The sequence below is a fragment of the Elgaria multicarinata genome, chromosome 6, assembly GCF_023053635.1.
Source record: "Elgaria multicarinata webbii isolate HBS135686 ecotype San Diego chromosome 6, rElgMul1.1.pri, whole genome shotgun sequence".
Classification (NCBI taxonomy): domain Eukaryota; kingdom Metazoa; phylum Chordata; class Lepidosauria; order Squamata; family Anguidae; genus Elgaria; species Elgaria multicarinata.
The window spans coordinates 120,796,846-120,814,473 of record NC_086176.1 but is presented as its reverse complement, the minus strand read 5'-3'; the positions used below and the strand labels follow the sequence as shown (position 1 = coordinate 120,814,473).

Below are 17,628 nucleotides of genomic sequence, written 5' to 3'. Positions count from 1 at the left end.
TTTATCATAGAATCATAGAATAGCAGAGTTGGAAGGGGCCTACAAGGCCATGGAGTCCAACCCCCTGCTCAGTGCAGGAATCCACCCTAAAGCACCCCTGACAGAGGGTTGTCCAGCTGCCTCTTGAAGGCCTCTAGTGTGGGAGAGCCCACAACCTCCCTAGGTAACTGGTTCCATTGTCGTGCTGCTCTAACAGTCAGGAAGTTTTTCCTGATGTCCAGCTGGACCTCACACAGGGGGTATCCTTGGCTTGGGGTTCTCCTGCCCTCCTGTTTTGCCTCCTTGGTCTCTTTTTCCTCTGTTCTTTGACTGACATCTCTTTGTATGGTCGTTAATCTACATGAGGTGGGAGTCTAGGTAGGTTTTGCACTCTCCTCTGGTATTTATTTATTTACAATATTTCTATACTGCTCAATTATCTAACACAGATTCCAGAGTGGTGAACATAGGTATAAACAGTAAAAGAAAGATTTAAAAAGGAAATTAAAGTTGTTCAATTTAAAAACAAAGGAACCAGAAAAACAGTAGTTAGTCCATTGAGGAAGGCTTCTCAAAACAGAGTTATATTCAGGAGGCACCGGAAGCAGCCTAGGGTGGGCGCCTGCCTGACCTCCAGGAGCAGCGAGTTCCACAGAGAAGGGGCCACTACACGAAAGGCTCTTCTCCTGGTGGGTTCCAGTCGGGCCATAGGTCCACGTGGAACCACCAGGAGCAGGCCCTCTGACGACCTCAGTGACTGGGCAGGTTGATAGGGGAGAAGGCGCTCTCTCAGGTATCCTGGTCCCAAGTTGCTTAGGGTTTTGTACACTAGTATCAAAACCTTAAACCTGGCCCACTAGCCTATAAGTAGCCAGTGCGATTCCCTCAGCAAAGGAGTTATATGCTGAAAAGAGGCATCTCTTAACAACAGCCAAGCTGCTGCGTTCTGCACTAGCACCAGCTTCTGGAGCAGTGTTAAGGGCAGCCCCACGTAGAGCGCATTGCAGTAATCCAGTCTTGAGGTTACTGATGCCCGTGCCACTGTGCGAGGCTGTTCCGCTCATGGAACGGCCCCGTGCTGGACTCTTCAGGGGCCCTGCCTCGTCCTGCCATTAGACTCGGTCTTCTGTATAAATGATGCGTTTTTGCTTCTTTTTTAAAAAACAGTTGACCACTGCCCTTGTTTCAGGATGTAAATATATCCTGATGGGTGGGAGCAGCTGTCCACCAACCCTGTCTTCTGCCGTAGCCACCGCGTGGAATCAGAATCAGAGTTTTATAAAAAGCTTTTGCACTGACAAAGTAAATAAAGCTGGAATCAAACAACGTTATGTTTGTAATGAGCACAGAAAGGTATAAATAGATTATCATGCAATAACAAACCAGGGCTATTTGGCCACAAGTGCACACTTTGCAACTCAGCGACTTCTGCCGAGCCGGGCCCTCGGTCCGTTCAGCTCAGGACCGTAGACACTGGCTGGCAGCAAAGGCTCTTTCCCATCTGTGTCCGGAGTTCCTACTGAGACTTGCTCGCTCTGTGTGTCAGAAGAAGGGTTCCCATTGCACCCAGGTAGCTGAACTCCATCCCTAACTCCCATGGAGGCTGTTTGGACAGAGGTAGGGCTGGAATATTGAATCGAGCAGAGAGGCAGCGGGCAGCCTCCTTCGAAGGGGACTCTGGACACGTCACACGGAGGCGTTTGTTACTGAACGTTGTTCTCTCTTGTGGACCATCTAATGAATCTACTCCAACCGAACTGGGGGTTGGGGGGGGAATGCTCTTCTGATCTACAAAGGTAGCTGTATTGACCATGAGAAAGATTCCAAAATCCATATTAGCGTAATACCTTTAATAGGCCAATGAATAGGGCATAAACATGTGCAACAATACTGAGAGGCCTCGACATCAGGCAAGATATTACAAAAAGCGCAGGGGGCGAGGAGTGGAAAAATAAGAACATAAAAAGAGCCAAGGGTCCATCAAGTTCTATAAAGGGAATATGGTCTTGGCAGTCTTATTCTCCATTCCTTTTCTAATTATGTCTTAACATGGAGTTCGCCTTCTTTACAGCAGCCGTACACTGGGTGGACATTTTCATCCATCTGTCCACCACAACCCCAAGGTCTCTTTCTTGTTCAGTCACTGCCAGCTCAGATCCCATCAGGTTATACTTGAAGTCGGGATTTTTTTGCCCCAACCTGCATCACCTTACACTTGCTTACATTGAACCGCATCTGCCATTTGGACGCCTGCTCTCCCAGCTTGGAGAGATCCCTTTGGAGCTCCTCACAATCCCTTTGCGTTTTAACCGCCCTAAATAATAATTCCGGATCATTTATGAACAAGTTGGAAAGCATTGGTCCCGATCCCTGCGGGATCCCCCACTATTGACTTCCCTCCTTTGGGAGAAATGACCCTTTATTCCTACTCTCTGCTTTCTGTTCTCTAACCATTTACTGATCCATAAGGGACCTCTGCTCTTATTCCATGTCTGCTAAGTTTGCATAGGAGGGGGACTTTATCAAAAGCCTTTTGGAAATCCAAGTTAGAGCAGCACGACAATGGAACCAGTGACCTAGGGAGGTGGTGGGCTCTCCCACCCTAGAGGCCTTCAAGAGGCAGCTGGGCAACCCTCTGTCAGGGATGCTTTAGGGTGGATTCCTGCATTGAGCAGGGGGTTGGACTCGATGGCCTTGCAGGCCCCTTCCAACTCTGCTAATCTATGACTCTATGATAAGAAGGTCTTGCACCTTCTTATCTTCCCTCTCTCATTTCACTCTACCATCCCCCTCGTACCCTCCGTTCTTCAAATGTTATGTTGCTCTCCTGCCCAAGAGTTTCTATCTCTCTTGCCCGGCTTCGCCCATTCTCTCTGGCTGCCCCGTTTGCTTGGAATGCGCTTCCAGAGCAACTACGTACCACGAGTTCCATAGTAGATTTTAAAACGCGTTTGAAAACTCATTTGTTTTCCATAGCTTTTGGTATTTTAGCTTGATTTACTGTTCTTATTACTATGATTATTCTCTTATTTCTGCTTTGTGAACCCCTTCCCCCCCCCCCTTCATATGTTTTAATGTGATTTTAGGTTGTAAGCCTCTAGGCAGGGTATCGTGGTTTTATTTGTATATTTTGTACAGCACCGAGTACATGGTTGGTGCTAAATAAATAAATAAATAATCCGTGTCCACCGGATCCACCTTGTCCATCCACCTGTCCTGGTGGTGAGTGTCTGCACTCCCCCCTTCACCCCCACCCCACCCTCCGACGAAGAGACCTGGCCGTCTCGGAAGCTTGCCCATTTGGGGCGATCCTCGGGCCGTCCCGCTGCAGCCATGGCGCCGCGGCGGCGGCCCCTGGAAGGCTTCCGAAGCCGGGCCCGGGGAGGTCCCCCGGCTGCCCCCCAGCCCAGCTCTGCCCCGCCGCGGAGGATGCCTGCGCAGCGCCCGGGCTCCGGCGTGGAGGCGGCGCTTGCTGGGCCCGGGGCGGGCCGGGCCAATGGCTGGAGGGAGGCCGGCCGCCGAGCAGCAGCTGGTAGGAAATGGACCGTGAGTCAGAAGGGAGCAGGCCGGCGGCGAGGGGCTGCTGGCGCGGCGGGGGCGCCCGGGACACCCGCACGGCCCGAGCCGCGGCTCCGGCGCTTCCTCCTGCTGCTGCTGCTGCTGCTGCTGCTGCTGGCGGGGCACCTGGGCCGGGCTGGACGCCGCGGACGAGGCTCTGAAGTCGCCAGGTGAGCGCAGGCCAGCTGTGCCCCCCCGCCTCCCTCCCTCTCTCTCCGTCCCCCCCCCCGGGGCGCCCGCTTGGGCTTGGGCATACCTTCACTCCCCGAGCCCCTCCCTCCCCCTCTTCTTCCCACGGAGTGGGGGGGGGCATCGTCGCCCCTCCCCCCAGCAAGGACAAAGCCTTTGCATCCAGCGCCAGAGGTGGGGGGCGCACCCCGCTTTTCTGCTCCTGGGTTCTCCCCTTTCTGTCCATGGGGAGGGGGGCACTGTTGTCCCGTGGGGAGGGGCCCTTCCTCGCTGCGCTGAGCAGAGCAGGACCCCCCCCGCCCCCACCCCCCCGCTTTCTGCCTCTGAGCATCGTCAGGGCACCTTGGGGTGGGGGCTCTCCTTTGTATTGCTTCCTGACCCTGCCTGCCCTCCCCATGTGGGGCGGGGCCGCGGGCCGTCTCCGCCTCCCTAGATTGCTGCCGCCCGAAGAAGGGCTGGGGGCTGCCAAGACTCTGCCCCCAAATGAGGGGTGGGGGTTAGGCAGCCTTTGTGCATGTGGGGCTTTCAGCTACGCTTTCCGGGCGCCCTCAAGGCTGAGGGAGGGGCTTCAGCTGCTCCCCTATCATGTTGGGGAGAGGGGGTAGTTGGAGGTTTGGGGTGCCACGAACAGGCTGTAGCCCTGGAAAGAGGGGTGCTGCTGATGCAGATATGGAGTGTGTGTGTGGGGGAGGGGCTTGTGCCTGGGGCCCTTGAAAGCCGGCAGAAGAGTGGGGCTCAGCCGGGTGCCTGTGGGAGTGCAGGCTGGCTGGGATCTCCCCCGGCCCAGCAAGGAGGGCTTCTCCAGTGACAGCCCACCCTGACAGCCTCCCTGTTGGGCTCAAACATCCAGCCATGCCGGGATCCCTCTGCTGACCCCTGGGCAGCTGGCAGGACCTTGGTTTTCGGGCTGCGGGTGGCTCCGAGGCCCCCAATAGCTGGGAAGGGCTCTCCAGCCCAGCAGCTCTGTAGCAGGCTTCCTTCTGGCAGCCCTAGTACTGCCCCCACCCCACCCCCATTGCTGGGATTAGAAGGAAAGTATTTTGATTCCTGGGCTCCAGCACTAACTTCTTGAAGCATATCTGACTAGCCACCTCCGCTTCCTTTGGGGCTTGTGTGGGGATCTCCACCGCTCTCATGCAAAAGCATGGTGTGGGTCAGAGCGGTTCAGAAGTAGGTCCTTCCTTCCTTCTTTCCTTCTCATATGTGGCAGGATGTTTCTCTCCTGGATCCCCCAGGGTCTGGGCTAGACAGGGGGAAATCGCGTGTCAGTAATTAATCGCGTGTCAGTGCAGTGCCTTTGCAGAGTCATAGCAGGGGGAAAGGTCCCTGCCCTCAATGAGTATACATTCTCAATCTCTACAAAGAGAGAAGCAAGGTAGCAAACAGAGGCAGGTGGAGGCGTCCAAGGGCAGAGGGAGGGCAATTGTGAGCCAATGTGGCTATGAGGAATTAGATTTCAGTGAGGACGGTGGTGGTGGTGGTGGTGGTGGTGGTGGAGGGGCTAGCCAGAGGTTTTGTGAAAGAGGAGGGTTTTGAGAACCGCTCCCTTTCATCCCACGTCAGCCCAGCTTCTCTCTCTGTGATCTCGCTTGCTATGGAAATCCCTGGGGTTCTGGGGCCTCGTGTTGATGGTGCTATAAGACCATTCTCTCTGCTAGGCAGGATGGGCCAATGGTCTAAGGAGAGGGTGCTACAGCCCAGCTCAGGTGCGTGGAGGGTCTTGGGATGGGACCCTCCCTCCCTCCCTCCCTCCCTCGAGGTGCCACGGCTGGAGTTTTCTGCACCTCCTGGCAGAGAGGAGCACCTGGGTGGTGACCATGGGGCAATGCAGTGGCAGCTTCCATGGTCCCGTTGTTTCCTTGGCAGCGCTGAGTGTTGCAGCGCTCTTGGCCAGGCTGCTGCCTTGGAGGGCAGCCCTGTAGTCGACATCCGCTTGGGGGCACCAGAGGAGCTGTGCCTGTGCGCCCGTGACTCGGGAGACGGGCAGAGCCGCTGGGTGTGCAAGGGCACCCAGTTCAGTTTTGGCCCTGGTGCTGCATTTTGTCTGCTTGCCCTGTGCTTGTCGCCGTAGGTCAGGGCTGCACGCGTGGCTCCAGCTGGCAGCAGGGTCTCCCGGGCGTCCTTTGGCAGTGAGTGTGTTGTGTATCCGGTGCCCCGTCCCATCCCCCCACTCGGCAAAGATGTGGCCATCTTCCCTGCCTCCATTGGCATTGACAACTAGCCTGGACCTTGGGAGGCGCAGGGGGGATCTCTCCGGGTCTGCCCCTCCCGGGCACGCTGCCTTCGTTCAGGCTTCTCTTCTCCTAGTGGCACCATTGCACAGCGTGGGGAGAAAGTGGCTGCTCCTTTCCCCACTCTGGGGTCCGCCGTGCCCCGGCGATGACATCCGGCTGGAGGGATTTCTGTCCGCGCACTCTGTGCAGGGGGGCAAACTGGCGGAGCCGTTTGCGCCTCTGCTGCCTGGGACTTATTTCCGGTGTTGGGGTCAGGACCATCGTGGGAGCTGATGCCACAGGTCTGGCAGAATCTAGGCTAGATGCAGAGCAGGGGTGAGGCAGGGTGGCAAGAGACAGGCTACCAGGGGAGACAGCAGCAGGAATTCAGGCTGGGGTGGGGGGGAGTGGGGGGAGGGCAAGGGAGCCTGGGGGCTGAGAGCAGGAGGAAGCAGAACCTGGGCACCCACTCTGCCAGCCATGGATTGGCCGTCCTCAAAGCCCTGGCTAGTGTCTGTCACTAGGGCCGTGCAAGAGCAGATGAGGTCTCCTCCAGATAACAGGGCCGCAGAGAGGTCTGTCTTCTTTCCCTGCCAAGCAGAGGCCTGCCTGCCTGCCTGCCTGCCTGCCTGCCTGCCTGCCTGCCTGCCTGCCTGCCTGCCTGCCTGCCCTCACATCCTGTTCCTCTTCTCTTGTCTGTCCCTGGACTTTCAGTCACCGTTTCAATGCACAGACGAAAGCACGCTGGTGGTGACCTCACAGGGCCCTGTGCTACTTCCATGCGTCCAGCTGGCCTTTTCGGGAGAAAGGAGTCTGGTGCGCAAGGAAGGTGAGGCTGCCGGAGGCCGCCTGCAGCAATGGGGCCTGTGTGGCAGCAGCAGCAGCAGCAGGCCTTCCTGGAGCCAGGAGGAAAGTGTCCTTATTATCTCTGCCGCTTTTGCATCGGGCTGGGTTCCAGCCCTCGGGGGCCAGCTGCTGCTTGGAGGCCCTCAGCCCCAGCTCCAGCCCCTGCTGCCTCCTCTGGAAGTTTTGGCAGGGCCTTTCTTGGCTTGGTGCCACAGAGCACTTGTGGCATTTCTGGTGGCAGCCCAGCGTTGGGTGACTCAGCTGGGAGGGGAGGGGAAGGAGGGAGGAGGCTGGGGCTGACGTGGGCAGACCTTGAGTCAGCACAGAGGCCCTGCCAGGGCCTTGCACCTGGAAGAAGGGTTGGAGGAACTTGGCTCTGCTCAAGGTGCATGGCGTGGGGCGGGGGAGAGAGCGAGGGACAGGCCTGCTTGCAGGAGCCCTGGGTTCTGCCCGGGGGGTGGGCACTGGTGGCGAGGGCGAGGAGCTCCCCAACTCTCCCCTGTCCACAGCTAGTGAAGGTGCTCCAAAGCAGGACGCCTGGCTTGTGGGAGGGAGCCCAGGTGGGTTAGAACGGAGTCGGCCCGCTGGCCTGTCCAAACCCCGTGCTGTCCATGCAGGCAGCTGCCTGGCCAGGGAGTGAAGAGGATGCTGGACTAGACGGGCCTTGGTCAGATCCAGCAAGGTCGGGGATTCTTAGAGCTGGCAGTGAGTCTCCAAGGCTCTTGGCGGAGAGGGGGTCTTTCGCAGCCCTCCTTCCAGGGGCGCAGGTGGCTCAGTTTCCTGAAGGGGGGGTTGGAGCTAAACCTAGGAAAGGAGGCTGTTCCTTTACATTTATGTATATACTGTATATTCTGGAAACCATCCTTCATCGATGGATCCTGGAGTGTTTAAAGACACGTATTAAAATAACCAGTACTCAGCAAAAATATTACATTTTTAATTATAATATTATGATAGTTTACACACTACCCCACCATCCATAGTCCCATATAACAATATACCATCCAGGTTGAAGCCCAAGACAAAATCCAGTGAACTCATTTTATGAATTAAATGTATTATAGCTAACCAGAGGGAGCATTGAAGGGTAGAATCGTAGAATCATAGAACGGCAGAGTTCGAAGGGGCCTACAAGGCCATCGAGTCCAACCCCCTGCTCAAGGCAGGAATCCACCCTAAAGCATCCCTGACAGGTGGTTGTCCAGCTGCCTCTTGAAGGCCTCGAGTGTGGGAGAGCCCACAACCTCACCAGGCAACTGCTTCCATTGTCATACTGCTCTAACAGTCAGGAAGTTTTTCCTGATGTCCACCCAGAATCTGACTTCCTGTCACTTGAGCCCGTTATTCCGTGTCCTGCACTCTGGGAGGATCGAGAACAGATCCTGGCCCTCCTCTGGGTGACAACCTTTTAAGTATTTGAAGAGTGCTATCATGTCTCCCCTCAGTCTTCTCTTCTCCAGGCTCAACAGGCCCAGTTCTTTCAGTCTCTCTTCATAGGGCTTTGTTTCCAGACCTCTGATCATCCTGGTTGCCCTCTTCTGAACACGCTCCAGCTTGTCTGCGTCCTTCTTGAATTGTGGAGCCCAGAACTGGACGCAATACTCTAGATGAGGCCTAACCAGGGCCGAATAGAGAGGAACCAGTACCTCACGTGATTTGGAAGCTCTACTTCTATTAATGCAGCCCAAAATAGCATTGGCCTTTCTTGCAGCCATATCGCACTGTTGGCTCATATTCAGCTTGTGATCTACAACAATTCCAAGTAGTAGATACTAAGAAGAAATCCATTCAGGATATGCTCTGCTGCCAGCCAGGCTGTGAGCTTACTGACGATACCTGGTTGGGCATTGCCCCCTCTGGGAAATCCCGGGAAGGGGGGATTGAGGCCCCCCTCCTGCACCACCTCCATAGTTTACGCCCCTGACTCCTACCCAAGATCTGAGGATGCTGCCCGCCTGGAGTTGGACCTCGGGCCTCCTGCGGGCAAAGTGTCATTCCTGCCCTCTAGTGACAGTTTCTGGCCCTGTGACGAGCCTGGAGTTCAATGAGTGGAGGAGGAGGAGGAGGAGGAGGAAAGGGAGCTGTGTGCTTTTTCCACCAGCACCACCACCGTTGTGGCGGCATGTGCCAACCTGGACACCAGATCAGGCATTCCCATGGGGCAAGATGTGACTTCTTGGCCTTCCAGTCCCCTCTGCCCAAACCACTTTCTGACGATGTTGGCGCATGTAGGTGGTGGGAGTGGGTAGACATGCCTCCCCCTGCCCCACCGGCTGCTTCTCATTTCCCTTCTTGTGTTTCTAACAGTGAGGGATGGGGCAGAGCCCCCCACCCCTAAGTGGGAGGGAGTTGGCAAGAGCCAGGTTGCTCCAGGGTATTCAGATCCTGTCACTAGGGCCTGAATTCCCTGTGACCATCTTCAGGGCTGTTTATTTTATGCTTTGGGGGTTACCCTCCCCACCCCCAGACTAGGTGCAATTTCATTGTTGTAGATCGCAAGCTGAATATGAGCCAGCAGTGCGATATGGCTGCAAGAAAGGCAAATGCTATTTTGGGCTGCATTAATAGAAGTAGAGCTTCCAAATCCCGTGAGGTACTGGTTCCTCTGTATTCGGCCCTGGTTAGGCCTCATCTAGAGTATTGCGTCCAGTTCTGGGCTCCACAATTCAAGAAGGACGCAGACAAGCTGGAGCGTGTTCAGAGGAGGGCAACCAGGATGATCAGGGGCCTGGAAACAAAGCCCTATGAAGAGAGACTGAAAGAACTGGGCATGTTTAGCCTGGAGAAGAGAAGATTGAGGGGAGACATGATAGCACTCTTCAAATACTTGAAAGGTTGTCACACAGAGGAGGGCCAGGATCTCTTCTCGATCCTCCCAGAGTGCAGGACACAGAATGACGGGCTGAAGTTAAAAGAAGCCAGATTCCAGCTGGACATCAGGAAAAACTTCCTGACAGTTAGAGCAGTATGACAATGGAAGCAGTTGCCTGGTGAGTTTGTGGCCTCCCCCACACTAGAGGCCTTCAAGAGGCAGCTGGACAACCATCTGTCAGGGATGCTTTAGGGTGGATTCCTGCATTGAGCAGGGGGTTGGACTCGATGGCCTTGTAGGCCCCTTCCAACTCTGCTATTCTATGATTCTATTGCACTCTGTTATGTATTAAAAGGGTGAAATTTCTCGCTATTTGGAAAAGTGCCTTTCTCACATTTCCCATATTTGGGACACTGGAGATGAAAGTCTTCCTTAGTCTTGACCGCTCCCAGGCCACCACGGCTGCACATCCATGCACTGGTGGGCTCCTTGAAGTAAGCTTTTTTGCCTTCCTGCTTCTACTCTCACTTTACATGCTTCGCTATCATCATCAGATAGTCCGATGTTCATCAAACTTTGTGAAATCAGGCCCGTCTCCGGCCCTGTTGGAGCATCTGCCTTGACTCCTCCTCTCCCTCCTTTCACCTGGCTGCCACCTGGGCTCCTCCACCCCCTCTTCCCGTCACGGCCGTTTGGGTACGATGCAGACAGGGGAGGCTCACGACCTCCCTCGCAGTGACCGCAGGAAGTCCTCCGGCCGCGGATACGTTATAGGTGCAGCAGGTGCCTTCAAGCCGTGAGCCCAGCGTTCTGATGCTGTCCAAAGGTGTAAAGGGCAGCTTCCTTTATTGGGCGTTCGTGAGGGAGGGCAAGGTTCTTTCTGCCTGGATCCAGGCTGCTCAAATTCCTATCCTTTGCCCGGGTCTGGATTCTTGGCTGCTTTGGGGAAATCGTGCCAGGTTTGGCCGTCATCTCCCTAGGTGTTGGAAAAGGAGCTGCACTCTTGTGTGGTGTTTTTTCTCCCCCTTTGTTGACGGCATCACCACCTTCCCTTCTAAATTTCACCGGTGTACGCAGGTGGATGTAGATACAAGAAAGCAAGACAGGGGCCGGCTCCTTCAGTTCTGGGCGCGTGTGCTTGTGTATTGCTGGTGAGCATCCTACCTCCCAGTGACCTTTTCCATAGTAAGATGGGCTCTGGGTATCGTCAGTCATTCCCCCCCCACCCGCCCCCCTGCCAGCCATGCTTCTGTTCTCTCTGCCTGATCTGCTTTCATGTCCCAGTTGCCCTATGCTGCTTTCGAACGCGGCCCAGCGTGCAAATCTCTCTGTGGCCTGTGGGGGAGCCCAAAGGGCCCTTCTGGCTGTAATTGGCTCACCTGCTGTGATGTCACAGTGGGATCTGAAAGTCAGGGCCAGAGAGCTACTACAGGAAACAGGCAACGCCTCCAGCCAGTGTTTTCAACATGCTTAAGCAACACCTCTCTCTGAAGGCATAGGAACCACAGGACCCAGGGCTGTGTAGGGCGAGTGGGGTTGTCGCCCCTTCCAAAACCCCTGTTCCCGGCAATTGTGCCTGGGCACCTGTTCCCTTACCTGGTTCCTTCTATTCCCTTCTCCTGCTCTTGTACTTGCTGGGGTTATTTTGCATTCTGGGAGAAACGCAACAAAGTCATGCAAAGTAAGTGACACGAATTCCAAGTTTGGGTTTGCTTGGATCGGAGTGTCCGCCCAGCCCAACCCGCTGGCCTTCTCTGGGGGTCTCCCGGCACGTCCAACTGCCCTGCTGGGCTCCTGTTACCCTTGGGCGCTCCTCTGCTCGGGCTGGATGGGTCATTGTAGAAGGCCGTGCTCCAAAGAGCGTTGTGGCCGGCCGGCGTCCTCCGGCCTGTCTCACTGGATTGGACGTGTCCAGATACATGGCCCTCTTTTCACCCCACACCGCATTGTGCAGAGAGACCCCATGAGGCCACGTGGGGCCATTCCCAGCACCCCTCCCCTACTGGGGCCTGGGCCGGCCGAGTGCTGCCGGGGCCAGCTGGGGACGGGTGGATCACGCAGCCTACAAAGCCCAGCGTGAGCTGCTCTGGCAGCCTCTGAGGATGCTGGGGAGCGTGAGCTGTACAGTGCAAGTCAGTCGCCCTTCTCTTGCCTGGCGCTTCGTTGCTCTCAGGAAGGGACCTGGGTGGGGTGGGGGTCCAGGGCTGCGCTCTGCTTCTGATCAAGGGCCCCCCATTCCCTGGCAGGGCCTCAAGGAGCCAGATCAGTGATGGATCCAAGCGGCCGCTGGAGGCTCGGTCGACCGGCCAACTTCCCTGTGCTTTCACAAGAGACGTTGGGGAAGGGGCCACTATGGGAAGATGAGGTGGTGGGGCAGGAATGGCAAAAGCCCTGCCTGTGAGAGGTTTCCTCTCTCTCTCTCTCTCTCTCTCTCTCTCTCTCTCTCTCTCTCTCTCTCTCTCTCTCTCTCTCAGCAGAATGATCAGTGCAATATTTAATTGCCTCAATGGGTGTGTGAGGCGTAATTGAGTTGCCTGCAGAGGGAAGTTCGTTCCAGGTCTGCCGTTCCCTCCATGAGCGTGTTTTGTCTGTTTCTACATGAGGACGCTGAGCTCCACAAGCTCTTTCTAAGGCCGGATAATTTATTTTGGTTTAAATCCATTACAAGGCAACTTATTTGGAACTGCCCCCCACCCCCACCCGCCCTGCCCCACGCGGCGGCTCTTTAGCCTCGAGCCCCTCTGTGAGGTAAAGTCGGGCTGAGAGAGGAACTGGCCCAAGGTCCCACCCTCCCGGCTGATGGGGGATGTCAGTTTGGGATTTGAAATAACAAAATCATTCTTTGCTTAACACAACTTAATTCTTGGCATTTAGTTTTTCTTGTTTGCCAGCTGTCAAAAAATAAATTGCTCAAGGGCCTCAGGGCACGGCAGCCCCACCTATAACCCTGGGTCTATTTGTCTATAGAAGAGCTAAGAAAAGTGTGTGTGTGTATTTATAGATATATATCATAAATATTCCTCAGCAGTACAGTTTCATATGTTAACTGCTAACTTGAGTTATACCTCGTGGGTTTTGTGTTGTTAGAGCAGCAAGTATAACCTGGGATTACGTCAATATTTCATTTGTTTTCTTGGGGGGAAAGTAATGCTAGTCTTAAAAATTCATAGGAATTCCACATCTCTCATTTCAATTTGCCCTTGAGGCAATATGACTGTATTTTTATTTTTCTGTTTCTGCCCACTGTCTTGAGTGGACTCGGTCCGGAAGAAGGTGGCCTTTAAATATTTACAGGAGGAAACGCCTCCCTTCACGCACAAAAAGCAGTAACCGTCCACCTTCCAGGCTATAGAACAGCCTTCCTCAACCTGGGGCGCTCCAGATGTGTTGGACTGCATCTCCCAGAATGCAGTCCAACTGCTTCCTATGAACCATTCTGGGAGTTGTAGTCCAACACATCTGGAGCACCCCAGGTTGAGGAAGGCTGCTATAGAAGGGGGGGGGCACCTTCCTGGGGCCTCTCTCCCCCCCCCCCCCGGCGTTCCAACATCTGTGGCAGAGAAGGATGTGGAGGGAGGTGGCATGCCAGCTGTTCCCGTGGCTGGTCCTCGGCGTCTTCTCTCTCAGTTGCAGCTTGGGGGAAGGCAACTCTGCTGGCAGGGAACGGGGACAGGGGGACGGCGCGGACGCTTTGCACAAGTGGAGCCAAGGTTTTCTAGTGGTTCTTCAGCTTCAGCTAAAATTGGTGCTGGAACTTGGGTATTGGTGGTAGGAGGTGAGAGCAAACTATAGCCAGGGAGGAGCACTGCCTTTATCACACCTCTAAGAAGGCTGGGCCAGGCCAGATCCAGCCCATGCTGCTGCTGCCGTATCACCGGACCCTGGTGCTGTTGTGGAGGGTGCTCAGGCCCAGTGCTAGAATCCCCTCGGGCTGCCTTGGGCTCTCCTTGGGGCTTCCATGTTGCAGCACTGTCGGCCTCCCCAGAGAGGCCTTGGGTGGGGGCTCTTGCGTGGGTTCAGGACTGCTCCAACCACTGGGCAGGGCTTTCCTAGCAAGAGAAGGAGGTGTGTTTGGATGACGCTGAAGTTGGTTGCCAGTTCCTTATTTGCATGAAACATCAAGAGAGAGTTCAGTCAGTCAATGGAATAAAGACCTTGTAAAGGAGCGCGCATCAGCCAAAGCCGGCCCTCGGACTGGATTTAGCACAGATCCCCAGAGCAAACACTCACAGCTCACCATTTGGAGGTTTAAGACCATTTATTTCAGGAAATGGGTAGGTTACATGGGACTAGCAACTAAAACTATTAAAACATGCATATATATAAGAACCCAGAAAAAGCAAGCCAGAAAACTAAAACTACAGTTCATACATCACCCAGCCATGGAGTCAGCCAGCCACACTGAACTCCCCCCCACCAAGTATATTTTATAGTTTCTTTTCCTCCAACTCCTTCCCCCCTCCCCTTGGCTTCTCATACGTAGATCTGTCACACCTCCGCCTGAGATGTTAATGTCTCTCAAGGCCAGGCAGACATGCCTCAGGCGGTTCCTGGCATCACCGTTCTCCCCCATGCAGCTGGACCGCTTATCTCCCTTTTCCTATGAACCATAACAATAAAATTAACACGTTAAAAGACAGGCCAGCCCCAGTTCCATTCACCCATCCCTTACAGACCTAATTTTAAATGTCCATGCACCTCAAAATAAGCTTAGGGCTGCTTTATATCGTATATATCCATGATTGGGGGACTTTTTCCTTGAAGATAAACAACCATTAGTTTTTGTGAACCGCCCAGAGAGCTTCAGCCGTTGGGCAGTATAGAAACGTAATCAATCCATTCGCTCCAATCAAAGCATTCACTTTTTTTGCAAAACTCATTAAGGCTTGATGACCTTAGATGACAATGACAAATAAGGAATTATTATTATTATTATTATTATTATTATTTCTTACCCACCTCTCCCTCTGGATCGAGGTGGGGAACAACATCAAATATAAAAAGACTATAAAATATATAAAACTGATTAAAAACATATAAAACTACTATATTATTGAATTAACAGCCAGACATCTTAAAATTCAGCTGGGTAGGCCTCCCAGAAGAGATCCATCTTTATAGCTTTTTTAAATTCAGAAAGACTGCTGAGTTGGCGGATCGCTCCCGGCAGGCCATTCTGCACTCTGGGCCCTCTGCACCCCTGATTATGCTGCCGCCTGAAATCACGCACCCATACAGCCACCCAAGTGTGCTGAGTCCAGCCTGGCCACCCCAAATCACACCCACTCATTCATCCGGGAGGACGTCCTCTGCAAGTGGATGCTGAGACCCAGCTTGTTGCTTGGCTCTTCCTGGGCAAGGTCCTTGAGCGGGCGGTTGCTGAGCAGCTCAAGATGGTCTTGGATGGGACCGATGATCTGGATCCATCCCAGTCGGGGTTCAGGCCAGGCTACGTCCTCTACTCCGAGCGTCTGATGGGGCTTCTTAACTTCGCTGTCTCATTGGGTCTTGGCATTTCATATTATTCTTAGCTGCTTTAAATTGCCTTAACACTTTGCATGTCTTCACCTCTTCTCTAAGATGCCATGTTTTTTCTAGAGAAAGGCGTCTAATAAATTCAATAAATAACAACAACAGTAATAATAATTGGCTGATTTGCATACTGTGATACCATTGGCTGGCTCAGCACCAGGAGAGGTGTGAGGGTTGGGGGTGTCATAGTGACAGCTGGCTGAATGGGGGGGTCTGTCCAGGGAGGGTGAAGCTGGGGGCAAGGAGCACAGAAGGCCCCAGGACCCCACGAGGGCAGAAGGGCTGGTGGAAGAGAGCCCAAGGCTCCTGCCTCCCCGAGTGCTCCAGCCTCTCCCTCCTCTGTGGGTCTTGCGTTCCTTCTCGTGTATGCTGAAGCGCTGTTGGTGGGAAACGATAGATGCTGCTGTAGGGGACTGGTAAATATCTACTTTGGAGAGTCAGGCAAGGACCTCTTCTTGGCTAACTAATGACCCTTTTCATTCATGTGCCTTTCCCTTAGGGTGGGCTTGGCTTACTCCTAGCAGATGACCAAGGTATAGGGAGGTCCTCTCCCTGGGGCATGGATTGGATCACGGGGCGGCCGATAGTTCCTTCCGGAACGCCTCTGCCATCTTGAGGGGCAGGGGGTGGGGTGATGGCCCCCAGTTGCATGCTGAAGGACAGGCCTGGGAGAGTGGTCAGTGGTGGCCACGTCAAGCAGGTGTGGTTCCAGTTCAGCTGGCCCGTGCATGTCCTTTCTGGCCTTGTGGTCCCGGCACTGATCTCTGTCCATTCCCAACGATCCCCTCTCTGAACACAGTTCTACTCTGAGGAATTAAAATATTTATGAATTGCCTTCCAGACCCAAAGGGCCCCAAGGCAATAGGCAAAAGCTATCCTGTATCAAAGAATCAAATAAAAACAGAATAATCCATCTTTTAAAAGATCCAGAGAGCAGCGCAAAATTATGTAATGCCCCAAAGCCAGCCTAAACAAAGGAGTTTTTAAGGCAAAGGTGGGGCCGTTCTGACCTCCTTAGGGGGTGCTCAAGGTAGACGGCGAAGGGAGGCGGAAGTTGTGTCTTTCTGTGATACTTCCTAATAGGGACGAAAGCCAGCTGCTGGTTCAGAGGGAGGCCCCAGGTCATGGAATCACAGAAGAGGAGAGTCGGAAGGGGCCTGTGAGGCCGTCGAGATCCTTGCACTGAGCAGGCGCCAAAGTGGGCACCTACTCCCCAGGAAGGAAGCTACCATTAGGCCCACTAGGCAGCCGCCCAGGGCACAGACCTCAGAGGGGCGCAGTACTGCCCTTTAAGGGTCACAGTTCTATACAAATTAGCTGTTTTAAGAAAAAACACAATTAAAGGAAAATATAATAGTTCAGTAACTCCTCTTGAACAGCTGAATTGAAGTTGGCAATTGGGGCGGGGTTTTTTGCAAGCAGTTCGCCTTGCCTAGGGCGCAAAATAGTCTGGCACCGTCCCTGTCTCCTCGTTTCCCTCTCTCGGCACTCAGGCCACGCGGCGCCCCTCCATAAACGCCTGCGTGGGCTCCCAGCCCACTCCAGCGTGAACGTGGCTGCGCCTTGACTTCCAGTGCCGCCCCGTCTCTCTGCCCTTGCACCCCACCTGTGCTCATGCGCTCTGTGCCTCCCGTTCTAGCACCTCCATTTCTAGCAGGCCCTCCTGCTTCCACAGATCAGTGCTCCCTTCCTTGCTACCCCTTAATGCCTGCCAGAAATAGAACTAAGCCCAAAAGAGCATTAAAGAACTTTTGGGCGAAAATCAGGACGTGGAGGCGGGGCAGAGGGGACTCGCCTTCTGAGGACGAGCGGAGATTTGTGTCGTTTTTGGATGGGAGAGAGCTTAGCCCTGGCCTCTGCCTCCCTCTGTAGCCTCCCTTGGTGGGCTGGGCGTTACATTGGAAGCCCCTAGGGGCAGGGCTCCTTCTGCTTGCCCTTCCTCTGTAAAGAACCAGGCACATTGCCGGGACTACATCAGTCAAAAGGGAAGCAGACTCTTTCCCCCAGCCCTGCCCTGCTTCAGCTGCAGAGTGAGGGGTGTTTGGGGGAAACTGCCCTCCCGTTCCTGATTCGGCAGCTAGGATGGAGGCTGGCTCCTACTCCGGAAACCTCCCAAATCCCATTTGTCCACTGCACTCGGGAACGGCTTCTTGGCCAAGTGAGACCAAGGGGGTGCTCCTTCGCAGCGTCTCTTGTGACCGTATGTGGCTTTCCCGAAACAGCAGCGGGGCTTCAAGGCTTCTGACGCGGAGAGAATAAATAATTAACCCCGAGGCAGAGCGGGGGGACGGGCGCAAGGGGCCCGGCAGGCTCGCGGGTGGCAGGGTGCCCTGTGGGGCTGGCAGAGAGGTGGAGCGACTGAGCTGTGGGGCTGGGCTGGGCTGGGGCGGGGGAAGAAGAGCAGCCTGGGCAGTGGGGGCTCTGTGGACTGGGAGGCCCCTTGGCTGAAGGTGCCTGTCCTGGCAGCCCAGCGGCTTCACGTGGCCTTGCCAAGGGCAG

The 17,628-nt window shown here is 54.6% G+C and overlaps 1 protein-coding gene across 3 annotated transcripts in view; it reads left to right on the top strand.

The window, feature by feature from the left end:
• Positions 1 to 17,628, top strand: part of ATOSB (atos homolog B) — a 42,280-nt gene that overhangs the window by 9,767 nt on the left and 14,885 nt on the right. The window contains exon 1 of one of the 3 annotated variants that reach the window (XM_063128727.1): positions 3,619 to 3,707. The exons of the other annotated variants lie outside the window; for them this stretch is intronic. The gene's annotated coding sequence lies outside the window, so the exon portion shown is untranslated. Of the gene's footprint in view, positions 1 to 3,618; positions 3,708 to 17,628 lie in introns of those variants that run through there. 3 annotated transcript variants of the gene reach the window in all.